Here is a 17,593-nt window from a genome sequence, read left to right as displayed (position 1 = left end):
TAAATGATGTTGGCTCGGTTACTATTAAATGATTCTGTCTCAGTTCTAATTAAAATTCTGAATATGTATGCATTTTAATGTTTATAAATGCATGTTTAACTCATTCTGCGTAAAGTCATAATTGATAGCTGAATATTACTCATGCATAAATGTTTAAGGGTTTTAAATTGTAGAGTTGATAAAGACTAGTTTAGGGGTATCTGATCAATCGAGCTGAGCTTATTTAGATCTTATTGAGCTCGAGCTCAACTGGAGGTCATTTACTAAGCTCAATTCGTTTCAAAAATTAATGGGCTCGAGTTCGACTTGATTGTTAAACTCTATTTCTTAGTTTTAATTTAAAATTTTTAAAAAAATTTAGAGTTTTTAATTTTAATATAGAATTAATTTAAAATATTAAATATATTACATAATGCAAATTTAAATTAATTTTTAAATATTTTTTAAGTTAATTAAGCGGCTCAACAAGATTTTTAGTCGAGCAAGCCTGAACTCAAGCTTGAGTATAGGTTTGAGCTCGAACTCATGGCTCAATAAGTTTGACTCGTTAGCTCGTTAATGAGTCGAGCTCGAGTCGTCTCGGCTCACTCATACCCCTAGACAAGCTCATGAAAGGGTAATTATGTCAAGGGAGTTTTTTTTTTTTTTTTGATATGAGAAACTCTTATGTGTACGGAAAAGATTATGTTTCGGATGATTGTTTTTTGAATATTGGAAATTTCTAGATAAATGAAAAATTTATATATTATGCAATTATTTTTGGATGTTAGTAGTGGCTCTGGTATATTATTGGTGAATACATAAGTAGAATTAGGATTTAATTCTTCCATTAGGTCCTGAGGTGTGACACAGTTGCTTATTTAACACTGCACACGAGTGTCATTGTACCAACTCAGACATACTTTTTGTTGTATTCAGATAATACAATAAGTAGCTTCTTGGAAATGCCTTAGTATTAATATAATATATTAAAGTATTTATATCATTATTGTTCGACATATTTTACGTCTTTATCAACTATCTAACACAAACTTTCAGTTTTTCATTGAGAGCTTAAGACGCGACAATGTCCAAAACATACCTGACATAACATCTATTTGCACAATTCAAAAAAATAACAAATGTGTATATTATAATTAGGGGTGTCAATATTTGACACGACATGAAAATCCGCCTTCATACTGATATGTACAATCATATACAAAATACACATTATAAAAAAATTTATAATATATAAATTTACAATACATATTAAAAAAATTTGTAACCCAACCAACTCAAATTTATAGTCCAACTAGCACATATTCATAGCCCAATCTAGCCTAAATTCATATTCTAACTCATATAGTATTCATGTAATTTTTTTAGTCCCACATCATAGAAGAATTTATGATTTTCTCTCTATATATAGCATAAACGATAAAGTAGACATCTTACAATAAAGAATATTATATGAGATGGCATGCATATATCATTATCGAATTCATCTTAATATTTAATAACAATATTTATTTTTTTTAAAAAAATTAATTAACTGAAATATATTATTTAAAATTTAGTTAACATAAAATTAAATATTTTATAGAACCGACTAGTTCTATAAAATAAGGACCAGTTTGACGGTTTTCCAGTCGAACCATCGATTCAAACTAGTTTGAGTTGGTTTGATGCAAAATCAATTTTCAAAGTTGACTAGACTGATAACTTGGCCCGTTCATGGCTGAACCAATTGAATTGGCGGATGTGAACCAATTGAATTGGCGGATCCAATCCAATTTTCAAAACATTGGATTATGAATCCTTATGCCTATTTCCATTGTTGATTGAGATTTGAGAGCAGAGAAGTTCGAAATAATAAAGACTGATAACTTGGCCCGTTCATGGCTGAACCAATTGAATTGGCGGATCCAATCCAATTTTCAAAACATTGGATTATGAATCCTTATGCCTATTTCCATTGTTGATTGAGATTTGAGAGCAGAGAAGTTCGAAATAATAAAAATAATATATACATATGATGGGGAAAAACTCACAACCCAAAGCATGAAGTGTTTCTAGCACATAATAAAGATCATAGAAGAGAAGATGGCAAATAAGACTTATTACGCCACATGCCAAAGCAAGAAAATGACCAGTTGAAATTTCCATAAAAAAGAAATTTGCATTTCAAAAAATTCATCCCTCATAAGTCATATCAAAATGAACCATAGATACAAACATTTATATATCAATTAAGCTTGAAAACAAACTTAAGTCCATGATAATCTCAACCATAACATAGAGACATTCATGTATAAATATAAAAACTTACTACAATAGAGATACACGATGAATATATATATTCAAATCCTGAGAGCACTTTCTCTCTACTGTCCAGTGTCCCCACACCTACAGTGGCACTCATTAACCTCCAGCGGCTAGCTGATTTTCCTGTCACCGCCTATCACCCCGCTTGCAGCCACCTTAGCCTTCTCACATGCCCCCTAGCCCTAATTTGCATACCAGCCAGGCCACCCAACCCCTATCCAAGTCCACCTCACACCAATCTGCACAATACTCCAACCGGTCGCCCTACTTGCACACCCCATGTTACGGAAAATTATTAGCCCCGGACACCAGACGTAGAGATACGTCCTGACATCCACTAAAAATTTGACACGTTGAGTGCACTTTAGTTGCGATTTTTTTTGTGCACTTTACTTGCGTTTTATCTACGCTTTACATGTGCTTTACCTGCACTTTAGTTGCGCTTTATCTACGCTTTACCAGCACTTTAGTTGCGCTTTTGATGCGCTTAGTTTAAAGTTCCGCGGACACATTAGACATATTCAATATCCACATGTCCACTCCACCTGTTAGACATTTTATTGAGATTCGGTAGTTGAAAACACTAAGCAAGTCATGCAGTCACCGCATGCACTATGAAGGACTGTGATTAGATCATTAGGATGAGTGGGAATAAATTAAACATTTAATTCCTCATTTCAGCTCTTAAAAAGCATCTCATATTCCTTGGCTGGGAGTCTTGCTCGTGCATTCCAGAGCCGAATTTCGTGTGAGTAGGGAAGCTGATCAAACGGCTGGAGAAGGGGAAATTCGGCTGGCTGAGAAAGGCTGTAGAGAAATTTCAGGTAAGGAAGAAGGAAAAGTATATGGAGAAGGGAAATGTAAGAATGTGATATTTTATGCATGGACATGTATTTTGTGTATATAATTGTTTTGGTGTAAAGTGTTAATTTAAATTTATTTGATTGTTAATTAGGACTTTTGTAGTATATAGGGTGGGAAAATTTAAGGGTTTCATTTGTATAAGAGGAGAGGGAATTGGAATGTATGTTGGGAATTTATTATTTAGATGATGAAATTGTAAATTTAAGACAGTTGGGTTGGTGTAAGTGTATTACACACATAAACGAATACAAGGTGTCTGACTTGATGAGTCTGCACAGCAATAAGGTAAGATATACAATTTTATTAATATAGTAGGCTATTTGATTTTGAATAATTTGTATACGTGCATTTTAATTAGTTTTGTGTAATATCTATTTTGCACATGTTTTAATTAGCCTAAGCCTGATATTATGATGTACATAGATTTTGTTATGTTTTAATCTCATATGAAATTCTATTATTCTTTGAATTGTGACATGGAATCTATACAATTATACCTAATTTTATAGTGATACACATTATGATCATACTAACCTACATGCAAGTACATATTTATACATACAACACATAATAGGTTGTTGTAAGAAGAAACGAGAAAAAAAAAAAAGATGATTAAATAAGCCTGAGAAAATGTAATGTTAGGTGAGAGGCAGATAGGTGAAGTGTGAGCCCGATGGGCAGTGCAATCCAATAGAGGCAATGCGGTCTCGGTATAAAAAAAGCCTACGAGCTATGAGGCTTATGGATTATATGTGACATCTCCATTATCAATATACGATTTCACCTGTTCTAACCCGACTTGATTTTAGTCCATTTAATTTTTTTTGCATTTAGAACTCTTTTGCATTTGTTTGAGCATTTTTTTTGTGTGCATGTGAGAATCTGCAAATATTCTAAAGCATGTCCTGGGGATCTGTTTGCATGTTCTAGAAAAATGAATTTTTCTCTCTAAGCACCATAATGATGGGGTTAGCGTCAGGACGACACTAAGATCTCTAGAATTTTGAAAATTAATTCATGTTGCGACAGTATGGTTTGTGCTCTGGCGCTAAGCTGAGTTTTAGATTAAAAATATTATTTTCCACTATTTGATTCATTTCATTTCCCTCAAAGGTGCCGGCTAGAGATAGAGAGAGAAAAGAAATTCTAGTGAGAGAAAGTCCGTTTCGAGCCGCTATAGGTCATTTTTAGTTGTCGGCCTAGTTTTGAAAATTGTCGGCTCGAAGAAGATTTCATTGTCTTTCTCAATTTTAAAAAATAATGAAATTCCTAATTTTTTTTTTATTCAATCTATAATTCTGTTAACGAAAAATGAGGATAACTTGTTATCTTGAAAATTTTCATAGCATAATTATTTTGTATGTTATATATATGATAGTTTTAAGCATGTAGGTTTTTTCTGCAAAATTTTCACAAAAAATTTTTAAAAATGTGTGATTTTTTGCAAAATAAAAATTTATTCTAATTTTCCAATATAATGTTGATGTATAATTAAAGCTTTAAAACAATACTCCGAACAATCTCTGATAATTTGCTTATATTCTGAAATAATATATTTAGGCTCAGTAGTGCATTCTATTGTCTACTATTAAAGCATTCTGTTAATTTTTGAAATGTCTATTTACAATTTTTTACTATAATGCAATGAAGTATATGCTTATTTGATTGAAATATGTGATTCTGATGAGATCTAGTGTAGGTGGAGAAAATTTATAGATTTGATGCTAAATACATATTTTGTTGTTATGTGCACACAATGTTTATTAGGAGCCATAAGGGTCAAAATTCTCTGAATTCTATCCAATGGGAGGCAAAAGGGTTAGAATTATCTGAATTGTCTAATGTGATGCATAAGAGACAAGATTCAAGAATTCTGTCTGATATGAAGTACATATTTATTTATTTCCCATCATTATTATTTGAATTTATGATAATTGCAACTACTATTCCACCTAACACATTAATTAATTATATTGCTTAAAAATATTTTCATTAAATGCATAATAAAGGATTTAATTGGAAATTTAGATTGATAATATGGTATGTTGAGATGTGTTAGCTCAGAGTTGTTTTGCATTATATTTTTAGGGTCTTTGTAAAGGAAAGACTATGTTGACAAGTAGTTTTCAAGATCCGATCTGAATCTATATAAGCATTTATTTTCTAAATTTTTATATAGTCATGCCTAATTATTTAGTCTGTTTTGTTATGTGTTTCGGGCTGTAACCATGTACTGTAATATAATTATTGTGCATTTATATTTTGATGATAAATGCATGAAATTTTATGGATGGGTAATTTTATGTATATTAGGAGTTATTAGTAACTATATGGTTTGAGTGTTGTTTGTTTTAAAGTTTAAATTGGATAAAAAATTCTAAATAATTTCCAAAACTTATATCTTAAAGTAAGTCTATTGAAAGCCAACACAATAGGACTTGACCCATTTGTGGGTCTTATCGAGTTGGATTGTGATAGTCTTCTCTTTTTTGTGTCATAGTAGTAGTTTTGAAAATTGAATGTTAAACAGAACTATAAGATTAGATCTGTAAGCAAAGTGAGATAGCTTTGAGTCTGCCTGGGCATTCATTCTTGTTTGTTTTTATGTGCATATATATTCAGTTGAGTGTTTTGTGTGATTATGGATCCACAAGATCCTGATATAATAAATGGCCATTATTAGTGTGAGAGCTCGTTTCTTTGATTTAATCGACCTGTACATTGATGTTTTAAATCTTATAGATTTTTGTTAGACTGTCTGATTGATGTTATAGATAGCTCTGGTAATTGGTTTTGATGAATTGATTGAAATTCTTTCCAAGTTAGATCTTGGGGCGTCACAATTAGTTAGGCAACACCAGTACAATATTGCTCCAATAGTCAGTTCTGATATTGTTTCATAGTTTGTTAGTTTGATAGTCCAACTAATAGGTGAGGCATAGAGTATGGTTCTTATTGCTTGATGTGATGATTTAGACCGAAATTTATAGATGTTTTTGAGGTTGAAGGCTCTGAGGTTTCAAGCAGCTGTTAAGCCCATAACAGAGGATTGATTGAGAATATTGGAGAAGACATTTGATGGTATGCAGTGTCTTCCTGAGAGGAAGATTCCTTCGACAATTTTTTTGTTAGATGAAGAGGTAGAGCGCTGTAGATGGGCCAATGGGAGGAAAAATTTAAGGGGAGACTGAACTCTTTGATCAGGTAGGAGGAATTCATTGATATATTTTGAGCATGATTTGTACCCCTTATGTATGTCAATAGATGCAGGAGACATTTTTAGGTTGGTTCAGGGGAGCCAAATATGTCATACAGTACGAGGCAGATTTTATTGTTTTAGCCAGATATGCTCCACAGTTGGTTAACACACCCGAGTATAAGTGTTACAGGTTTTTGAGAGAGCTCCAAGATATTTGAGGTAGCCACTAGTCTCATTTCATCTCTGATTTCTTTAAGTTGGTAGAGCAAGATCATCTGATAAAGAACAATTTAATAGCAACTCAGCTGTGATGGACTGCAAGTACAAAGAGGTTTGATGGTAATACCTCTAACAGTGGCTAGTCTGGGAAGAGGAACAAGTTTGGACTCCCCAAATCTTGACAAGTCAAACAAGATATTTCAAACAAAATTCTTCACCAAGCTCATCAAAGCAAAAAGCATAGGGCAAAACATATATTCAACTCTTGACAAGTCCACAGAGACAATTTAGGTCAAATTTTTTCACTAAGTTTGTCGCACAAAGTATAGGATGAAAAGAAACTTAAATCTCAAATTTGCTAAAATAAGACCTTCACCAAGTCTACCAAAATAAAAGGTACAGGAAGAGAACTTAAACATAAGGCAAGATTAATAATGAGGACATCGACAAACGTTATTGATGAGTATATCAGCGCAGGAGTCGTAGATCGATGGCTACGATCCATAGTCTTTATTTCTGATGCTTAGTCTTTATTTTAATGCTTTTATGTATTAATTTTTTTCTGGTTGTACCCTTTCTTTTGAGTCTGCTTGAGTTGTAGCCCCAGGGGCATATGAGTCATTGTACTTTTATTTCCTCAGGCCTATATATTGTGGCCTCCTCTATTGTATTGGATGATGAATTATGAATGAAATTTCAATTTTCTTTGCTTGATCTCTAAGTGAGTTCTTGAGAGGAGAGACCCTAGGTGGGTGAAAGCAATACCCGTCAATCTTTGGTGGATTCCAAGGTTCGCGGTTCTACAATCTCTTTTCTTTTTTTTTTTTTTCTCTATTTCAAAACCCCTCTCCTAACCCATCCACCTGCCGGCCTCACCATTCTCACCCCTTTCTTTTTCTCTTACCTAAGCTTAAACACCTACCCTACCCGCCGCCCAAGCAGCCGGCCACCAGTCCAGCCGCCAGCCAGCCCTCCCCTCTCCCCTCTACATGCTCAACCCGCCGGCCCATAATCCCTAGTCCACCTAATTTGAATTTCGAATTTCAAATTTTGCCATAATTACTTTCCTAAAATTCCATGCTATTTAGGAAAGAATCCTTATTGGCAATCAATCTATTTTGAATTTCAAACCCCTTCCTAGAGAGTTAAAACCCCATTAGGAAATTATTTCAATTTAAATCAAATCAGATTTGATTTCAATCACATTAATTTCCTTGGGGCCCACATATTAAATACAAAACTCCCCCTCTCCCCTCTCACATGGCCGGCCCCCCCTTCCTCATGTTTTCTCTCTCCAATCCAACTCAAATTTCAAATAATGCTCCCCTAATCCTCTCCTAAAACCGCCAGCCCCCTAGCCCTAATTTAGGAATTTTGAATTCGCATTAATTTTCCCTCCCTCTAATTCAAAATCTGAAATTAAAATCAGATTTTCTTTTTTTTCTAAAATATTTCTCCACCTCTCACCCAACTCACATTACCTCTACCTTTCCTTGCCCAAGCCGCCTCTCCCACGTGCCTCTTCCCTCTTGAAGGCCCAACCCTCCGTATGTTTGGAAGCCAAAGAAGAAGACAACATCCTCCTTCCTCTCCAATAGTGTATGGCCGATCCTGAGATCGACCACGGCTTTGTTTACAACGCCCAAGGAGAGATAGACATCTTCCAAACTCCTTTCTACGAACCCGATTGTGAGTACGACGATTCGGTGGAAAGCTACGTCAACCGCATCATCTATTGCCTCGCCGAGACAATCGAGCTTTAACAACCCAGAGTACCGTGGACTCTTATCGGGCATCCCACGCCTCCTCCACCGCCGGCTACCTTCCCAACAACAAAATTCCTCGGCTCCCTTTTCTTAGTGGCAATCTCAAGTCTAGCGTGGAGCATCTTCATCCGCTAAACCCTAGAGTAGTTGAGTGAGAAACCCTTCAAGGTGAACCTCTCATTATTAAATTGTGAATTTATTTAATAAGCTATTACATTATGATTGCCTTTGTATTTGATTAAGAGCGTTTTGATTAATTTTCATGTACTTCTTTGCCTAAGCAAGTGGAAGACTGCGAATTTATAAAATCTTACTTTGATTTGACGCATAATTTTATATTGGTTAACTTTTAATAAATTCTCTTGTTAATCTCTCGTAAACTCCTTGCATGTATGACATCAATTATACTAAAGCCATAAATATGCATCAAGGAAGAGCAATTTAGAACATTCCCGAGTATTTTTAAGCAAAAATAAGAAGGAACCTATGAAGTAAGAACAATTCTAAAAAAGTTCTAAGGTGGACACATGTAGGACACTAACATTCTTAAGACACCACATAAAATACAATACAACAACAAGAATCATTTATCCCACCACATGTGGTCGGCTACATGAATCATTTTTCTCTACTATTCTATTAAAAATCAATTTCTCATTTAAATCTAATAAAAAAGTTATTTTAATACTCCATAGAATAATGTGTGAAGCCTATCCCTCCACCTCTATTTTGCAACTCCCTTTCTTCCAAAACACTCCTCTCTCTCTCTCTCTCTCTCTCTCTCTCTCTCTCTCTCATCCTTTTTTGCACTTAAATTTATCTCTCCCTGTATATCAGCACCTCTCCACTCTTTCCATGCCTTTTCTTCGTTTTTTGCCTTTTTTTCGTTACTATACTTCAAACTCAGATATTTCAGCCCTTGCTTTATGGCCTTTCTCTATTTTTCTCCCAGAGATTTGTCGCGTGTTCAAAAATTTCTGTTATGAAGAACTTATTTGTGGCCGGATGGATGTCACTGCCACTTGCTAGCTTTCAGATTGCTCAATTTGGTCGATGACAGGTTCTTCTAGCCTAGCTGGTTACTAGTTGCGATAAAGACCCACAAAAGTAGATTCTTTAATCCTAGGACGTCTGGCCAAAATTTATAAAAATAGTTATGAAATATGAAATAGGTAATTTTTAAAATATTTAAAGAATGTTTAAGTGCCTCTACAAATTCTAATTGAGCTATGATGAATTTATGCATGCCACACTTAACCAATAACCATAAATTCTCAACTAAACTCGATCAAAAAATAATAATTAAACTAAGCCCATATAAATCACTCAGTTTCTCGATGAAACTAGTTGACCCTTGCAGTAGAAGAAGCTATAAATGACGGCTTGGATTCGTTCATGAAGCTCACCCTCCGTAACATACGGTATATGCACGCTACTGACACTACTGTGTTCAGTAAATTTAGCATTTGCAATCTGATAATATTAGTTAGCATTAGCATTGTAATTCAAGAATGCTATGTGAATTAATTTAAACAAATTGCATCAGTAGACAAAAATTGAGTATTAGTTCTAGGGAATTAGACCACGGATACAGGATAAAAAAGTTGTTCAGTAATATTTGTGTAAAATAGAGTTAATTCCAGTAGTAACACTCAACACAAGTGAACAAGGAAAAGAATTCATAAAGTAAACCCAAATAATTAGGATACTTCTAATGATGATGATGATCAGTCAAAGAAGAGATTGAACATCTCATCTCATTGGATCACCTTCACAAGTGCTTATGCCAGTAAGCATATTCCTGAGGAAGTAAGGAAGAATAACCACCTTAGTTTCAGTAGGTCAGAATCTTTTTTATAGTTTAGCATAACAAGTTCCATGCATTCATGCTCAGTAAACCTTTACTGGCTACATGCCTAGGTTTTCTCCTTTAAACAGTATGCGAACTCATTTTGGGCTTTAACAAAAAACTTAGTACCAAACACCACTACCTATTATGTTAAATAGCAAGCAAAATCCTTGAAGGGGAGCATGAAGAGCATCTAGTGTTGGACACACCAAAAATTCCCATAAGATCACATTAAGCCCTAACAAGATAGGTGTGTAGATAGGATCTTTACCTAATGAAATTTCAAAGTCTCCAATAGGGTTTGCCAGCTAGTGGTCCCCAAGAGGAACCTAGTGTTGGGTAGAGTCCTCACCTATGAAGCACCAACACTTCTCAAAGAGGAATGTTGTATCCGACACGTATCGTACATGACACATGTCCAACACGTCGAAGATGTATCGTTTTAAAAAAATATTAAAAATAAATTGGACACGTGTGTCCGACACCTATTTCTAAAATATTTATGAAAAAAAAAATAAATATAATTTATTGAATCTCACTTTTTTTAGTAAAAATTAAATTTCTTATTTCCTCTTCAAAGCCTAAAATAAATTGTCAGCACTTAATACCCCATTCCTTGAACATTCTTTTTTTTTTCTTCGTTCATTTTCATTTCTCTCTGGTAGGTTGCGACTAGGGTTTTAAAACAACGCTCGATGTCATTTTGATATAGACGTCCAATGCATTACAACATCGGTGTTTTAAAATCATCTCAACATCAAAGTCAGATCTTGTGTTAACATTGAAGCTCTATGCCAATAATTTTTACACCCACAATCACACCCCCATGCTATCTTGACATCTCATTTTTGTCCAATATCATCTTAACATCGACACAAAGTCATCTCAAGATCAACAATTGACATCGTCTTGACATCCATGTTCAAAGCCCATTACACAACAATGATAATTGGCAATCAAAAGTATTGTCGTCTTTGTAACGCCACAGAATTTAATTAAAAAAAAATATTTATTTTATCTTTTAATTAACAATCAAAGTTATCTATTTTTTTTTTATAATAAAATATTAGCGGGAGCAAAATCTATTGATCAAATCATCAATATACATATGTAATCATTGTCCAAAAATCATGTACAATAGCCATGAGTCATACCGATTCAATACACCATCTGCTTGCTCATAACTACAAAAGAATATCTAAAAGACCAAAAGAAATAAAACAATAGTAAAACCAAAGGAATCCTGTAACTGATCATTCTCACACTTCCGATCCTCTTCCCTCACCTGAAATCATTTAAACAATAGATAATGAGCTAAAAAGCCTGACCAATCAAAATGTCCAAAATAATAAGTACTACAACATAGATGTCAATGGTGCAAAATAGCACGCGCCATGGCACACGGCGCGGCGCGGCGCACCTACGGCGCCATGTGTATGGCGAGGCGCAAACGTTCAAAATGGCGCGCGCTATTTGCGCCACAGCGTGCCATGGCGCATGGCGCAGAGCTCAAAATAGCACGCGCCATTTGTTTTAATCTAATTATAAATATTTTTTATATATTTTTTAAAGATAATATATTTTCTAATTTTTAAAAATATTAAAAGTATTAAGATAAATGTTAGATTGCATATTATTATCTTCTTAATGTTATTTACTTTTACTTAAATATATTTTAGTTGTATAAAGATTAACTACTTATTGGATTTGAAATTATGTTGGATTGTTATTTATTTGTATTGTCATTGTTTGCTTGTTATTATGATAGTTTGTCTTTCAATTTAATGATATTTCATATTCATGTTTATTATTTTATAATTCTTTTATAATTTGCGCCATGTTCAAAATGGCGCGCGCCGCGCCTTGCGCTATGCGCCATGGCTCAAATAGGACCTTTGCGCCATGGTGCACCATTAGCCGTTAACAAGTATGACTACAACATATGTAAAGCTAAAAGCCTGACCAGTCAAAATTTCCATCATTGTACAGGGCAGTCAATCTCCAAACAACTTATTTTCACACACATACTATTAAATATTATATAAGCAATAACGACTAGCTATCACCCAATCACATACCAATTATTCATTCATTTCGCTTACAATAATAATAGAAACGGATTAAAATGTTAAAATCACTATTCTTATTAAATCGCATAAAAAGTAATACTTTTAATTAGTGAAATTATGAAATCAACCCGTCAAAATATTCAGAATAATCAATACTATAACATATAAAATGCTACGCGATAAAATTTCACTAAATTCAAAGAATATACAATTAGAATCATTTTGGGAGGAATCAAATTGTCGAAATTAAAATATTTGAAAATAGAAATAGGAAATAAGACATCTACAGTGATCTGAATAATTTTCATATAAGCAGCAAAGCGAACCGACGGCCAAAAATCTTGCTTTCTCTTTCCTCTCTCCTTCCTTCCCCTTCTCTTATTTCCTTCCATGGCAAGCCACGACATGAGGTGCAAGAGGGAGCTGAATAGAGAAAAAATATATACATAATACTTATTTCAACACTCAGTATCACGGCGCCATGAGCCAGCGCCACTGCGATACATGTTAAATCCAAAATTACTATAATATAGAGCCTTTAACACCGCGGTGGCGATTTTTTTGTGCCGCTGTACTCACATGCACAACGCCGTAGCACCCATAGACAACACTATTGTGCTCTAGCTCAAACAAAAATTCATTTTTTTAATATTTTCTAAATTTTTAGGGTTGTTATAATCTACCCACTTTAAAAAAATGTCAACTGCGACATTTCCACTAAGAATTCTGGTATAAAACCAATACAAAATAAATTTGTTCTAAAATAAATGCATACACCAAAATTCAAATCAAATCAAAATCTAGTCAAAGGAACCACGTTAAACTAGCAATTGCTTATTATCATACAGTTATGCAGTTCAGTCAATCACACACCATTCAGTATGAAATGAAATGTCATATCAAACAATCATTCAAAACAAACATCTTACTAGTAGATGTTCTCAATACAAATGCTCTTGAATCAATATATTTGTTTATCTTATCACTAACACTTCCTCTATCTTTGCTTGATTCATCTATAACCCTCCTGCTCACATTATACATGGAGCCTGCATCATACCTGGATGTCGGTACTATCAAATCAATCTTCTCTCAATTTGTCCCTTTCTAACAACTCAGAAAACTCTTGAATCTGTAGAGGCACTAATGGATGTCTTAATTCCTTGTTCAATCCTTGCAAAAATCTATAACACTTTTTTTCAGCTGTGGGTATCAAATAAAGAGCATACATAGCCAATGCAGTAAGCTCAGCTTCATACTGCATCACTTTCTTGCATCCCTATTCCAATCCGATAAATGCTTCTTGCATCTATTGTCAGGCTGATAGAGATAAACCAAATCATGAACATGGCAATAAACTTGTCCCAAGTAATCTCTGCATCGACTTTACCCTAAAATTTATCTTATTGTTGTCTGACCCACCATCTCTCTGTTTCACCTTCAAATAGAAAAATAGCAAGCATTGCATACTGTCGAATATCTTCTCTATCCTCAGTAGTCAATCTTCTGCAATATGGAGTCCTATAGCTTCCTTGAGCAGTGAGGGCTTTAGTTTATGAAATGTATGTAAATGTTCACCCCCCTCTTCTTCTTTGTTCCCAGTTTGTTTACTCTATGTAACTCTCATTACTTGTGCTATAATACTAGCCAACTGCATAACACTGTCTGATGGTACTGGAGTTGCACTGTATTGTTCATTTGGTATATTTTGCTCTAGCAGATCTATTTCAATTGTTCACTTACACAATTTTATCTTAAAAATTCAGGCATGCAATCAATTAATTATGCACAATAATGTCTCTTAATCTACTCAATCTTACCTAACAGAATTAATTTCTACAGTTCTTGTGACAATTAAATTCTTTCAAAAATCATGTTCTGATACCAAGTTTGTGACTCCCAAAAATCTAATTTAAAAGAATAAATTTTTTTATCTTTTAATTAACAACCAATACAATCTAATTTTTTCCAATAATAAAATATCAGCGAAAAATAAAATTTATTGATCAAAATATCAATATACATCTGTTATCTGATAGGAAATACTTGGTTTTTGCAAGTATCCCTAAGGGTAAACTTGAGTTCTCAAGCAGTCCTTACACCAAACGAAGAGCAAACAGCAGAAAATCTGCTGTTCACAGCAGGAAAACAGCAAAACCACAAGGAAATCTGAGAGAAAACTCAAGAAGAAACTTGGATTTCACTAGACGATGAAGTAAAATAGCAAAGATACACTTGTTCTTCAATCCGAGAGGAAGAACAACTCTTCAATCTCCTGCAATCGCCAAGAGCCCAAAGCACAAGAAACCCTAGATCTCAAATTCTCATTCAAATTCAAGATGATCCCCAATTCCCCCCCCCCTCCCCAATCTCCAAATTAAACAAATTAATCATAAAGGACAATAATCATCTTCCTAAAACAGCCTCTCACATTCACATTTTCGCTCCTAATAGCAATCAATACAAGTTTGGCCCACCCATGAGTCCCGCCCCCTTGCTTGGTCTGTTCCGGCATGAATAGACCTGGACCGGTCCAGCCGGCCCCTCCTGGGCCGGCGGCTTATCAATACTCCCCTCCCAAAAACTCACCTTGTCCTCAAGGTGAAAGGAAGGGAATTACTCTTTCATTCTTTCCACTGGCTCCCAAGTAGCATCGAAATCGGGAAGGCCTCTCCACCTAATCAGCATTTCTTTGTTGCCATCCTTATCTGATCTTACGCCTGTAATCTCCATAGGCTCTAATATTACTTCCAAATCCTCAGTCAGTGTCACAGGTAACTCCGTACTAGCTGCATGCTCCCCAATAACTCTCCTCAACTCACTACAGGAAAACCTGTTATTACCGGCGGACAGAATCCGCCGGAACTAATGTAATATCCGACGGAACCGTTAGTTTCCGGCGCATGTTCCGGCGCAAAGCTCTCCACCGGTTTCGGGTGCGTCGATAATTTTTTTCCGACGCATATGTTGCGCCGGAAATAGTTCCGGCGCAGTTTCCGACGCACTACCGGCGCATTAAACGTTTTGTTTGCCGACGTGAAAAATGGGAGAATTCCGGCGCCTTATGCGCCGGTAATTACCGTCGTATCATGCGACGGTAATCAACGGCGGATAAGGCGCCGGAGTTGCGTCATCGAAATTCCACGCTTGGTTTACGACGCAATTGTTGCGCCGGTAATTTCCGGCGTCAGTTTCACCGGCGTTATTTCCGGCGCAATGGACGCCGGTAAATTTCCGGCGTCAGTTCCGCCGGAAATAACACCGTAAACTTTACGTCGCATCATTCCGCCGGAACCTGCGCCGTCAATGCCGGCGCAAAAAAATCCGCCGGAAATTCCGATGGTAATCGCGTGTTTTCCCGTAGTGATTGTGATACATGAAAAACTGGATGTATGGTAGCTGATGGGGGCAACTTTAATCGGTATGCCACAGCTCCGATCTTATCCAACACTTCATAGGGGCCGAAGTACCTTGGTGCCAATTTCTCATTCCTCCTTGCCACTGTCTGCTGCCTGTAGGGTCGTAATTTGAGAAAGACTTTCTCTCCAACTTCAAACTGCATGTCTCTTCTATGTGAGTCTGCCTGTTTTTTCATGAGTTGTTGGGCCCTCAGCAGATGTTTCTTCAAATCTTCGAGCACCTTGTCCCTTTCTTCCAGATACTGCTCAACTGAAGAGACCTGTGTATTTCCTTTTCCGTAGTGCACTAGGTGTGGGGGGTCCCTTCCATACAGCACCTTGAAGGGCGTTATCTGAGAGGCAGAATGATGCAAGGTATTATACCAATACTCCGCCCAAGGCAACCACTTCGCCCACATCCGTGGTGTTTCCGAAGCGAAACACCTCAAATAAGTCTCCAGACTTCGATTTACTACCTCTGTCTGCCCATCTGTCTGTGGATGGTAGGCGGTGCTTCTCTTGAGGATAGTCCCCTGCAGCCGGAACAATTCCCTCCAAAATTGGCTGAGAAACACCTTGTATCGATCTGACACTATCGATTCAGGGATCCCATGTAGTCTAACCACTTCCCTGATAAATGCTACTGCCACTGACACAGCAGTGTAGGGGTGTCGCAATAGGATACAATGTGCATAATTACTGAGTTTGTCTACCACCACCAGGATAACAATGTATCCCTCTGATCGTGGTAAGCCGTCGATGAAGTCTATGGACACTTCCTCCCATACTCTGTTGGGAAGTGCCAAGGGTTGTAGCAGTCCCCCTGGAGCCATAGCTATGTATTTGTTCCTTTGGCACACTTCACATATTGCCACCATTTCCTCTACATCTTTATGCATCCCCTTCCAGTAAAGCTCAGATGTCAGCCTTCTATATGTCTTATGTATCCCTGAATGACCTCCCACTGCACTACCATGGAACTCTTGTAACAGCTGAGGAATATGTATTGAGGTTCTTGGCACTACAAACCTTCCTTGATACAACAACCTCTCCCCTTCAATGTAATAACCTGGATGGCTGCTCTTGTCTTTCCTCAGATCCTCTCTGATTTTCTTTAGCTCTTCATTCATCATGCTCTCCTCTTTGATGGTTCCCCAATCTACCATCAGTGGCACAGATACAACTAACTCTTGAAGCTCCCCCACACATCTAGAAAAAGCATCAGCTGCTTTATTTTCCAAGCCCGGCCTATCCTGGATCTCAAAGTCATAGCCTAATAACTTGGAAAACCATCGCTGATGCTCCTCAGTGACCATTCTTTGCGCCAACAAGTACTTCAGGCTTCTCTGATCAGTCCGGACGATGAAATGTCGTCCCAAAAGATAGGGTCGCCACTTCTAAATCGCCAAGAAAATGGCCATCAGCTCCCTCTCATACACTGACTTCAGTCTTGCCCTGGTTGACAGCACTTGACTGAAGTATGCTACATGTCTGTGGTTCTGCATTAGTACTGCCCCAAGTCCATATCCTGATGCGTCCGTCTCTACCACAAAGGTCTGACTGAAATCCGGTAGAGCTAAAACTGGTACTGTCGTCATGGCCTGTTCAATTTCTCAAAAGCCTGAGTTGCTGCCTCTCCCCATATGAAGTTGTCCTTCTTCAACTGCTCGGTCAACGGCCAGGCAATGGAGCTGTACCCTTTCACGAATCGCCGGTAATACCCTGTCAACCCTAGGAATCCCCTAAGCTCCTTTATGTTCCTAGGCTTTGGCCACTTCTGCATTGCCTCAATTTTACTCAGATCTGCTGCCACTCCTTGGGACACCACATGTCCCAAGTATTCCACACTGGTCTGGGCAAAGCTGCACTTCTTCAAATTAGCCTTTAATTGGTGCTCCTGTAGGACTTCTAGAACCATCCTC

The 17,593-nt window shown here is 36.5% G+C and overlaps 1 protein-coding gene across 3 annotated transcripts in view; it reads right to left on the bottom strand.

Annotated features, from left to right (window-relative positions):
- Positions 1–6,476: 6,476 nt before the first annotated feature.
- Positions 6,477–17,593, bottom strand: part of LOC110100118 (54S ribosomal protein L19, mitochondrial) — a 28,507-nt gene continuing 17,390 nt past the window's right edge. The window contains exon 2 of one of the 3 annotated variants that reach the window (XM_020827534.2): positions 6,477–6,766. The gene's annotated coding sequence lies outside the window, so the exon portion shown is untranslated. Of the gene's footprint in view, positions 6,767–9,831; positions 10,157–10,179; positions 11,490–17,593 lie in introns of those variants that run through there. The other 2 variants (XM_028696713.1, XM_028696714.1) reach the window with 2 other exon arrangements.

This window comes from Dendrobium catenatum, unplaced genomic scaffold, assembly GCF_001605985.2.
Source record: "Dendrobium catenatum unplaced genomic scaffold, ASM160598v2 fragScaff_scaffold_822, whole genome shotgun sequence".
NCBI lineage: Eukaryota > Viridiplantae > Streptophyta > Magnoliopsida > Asparagales > Orchidaceae > Dendrobium > Dendrobium catenatum.
The sequence above is the reverse complement of the archived record's forward strand: the minus strand, read 5'-3'. Positions and strand labels throughout refer to the sequence as shown.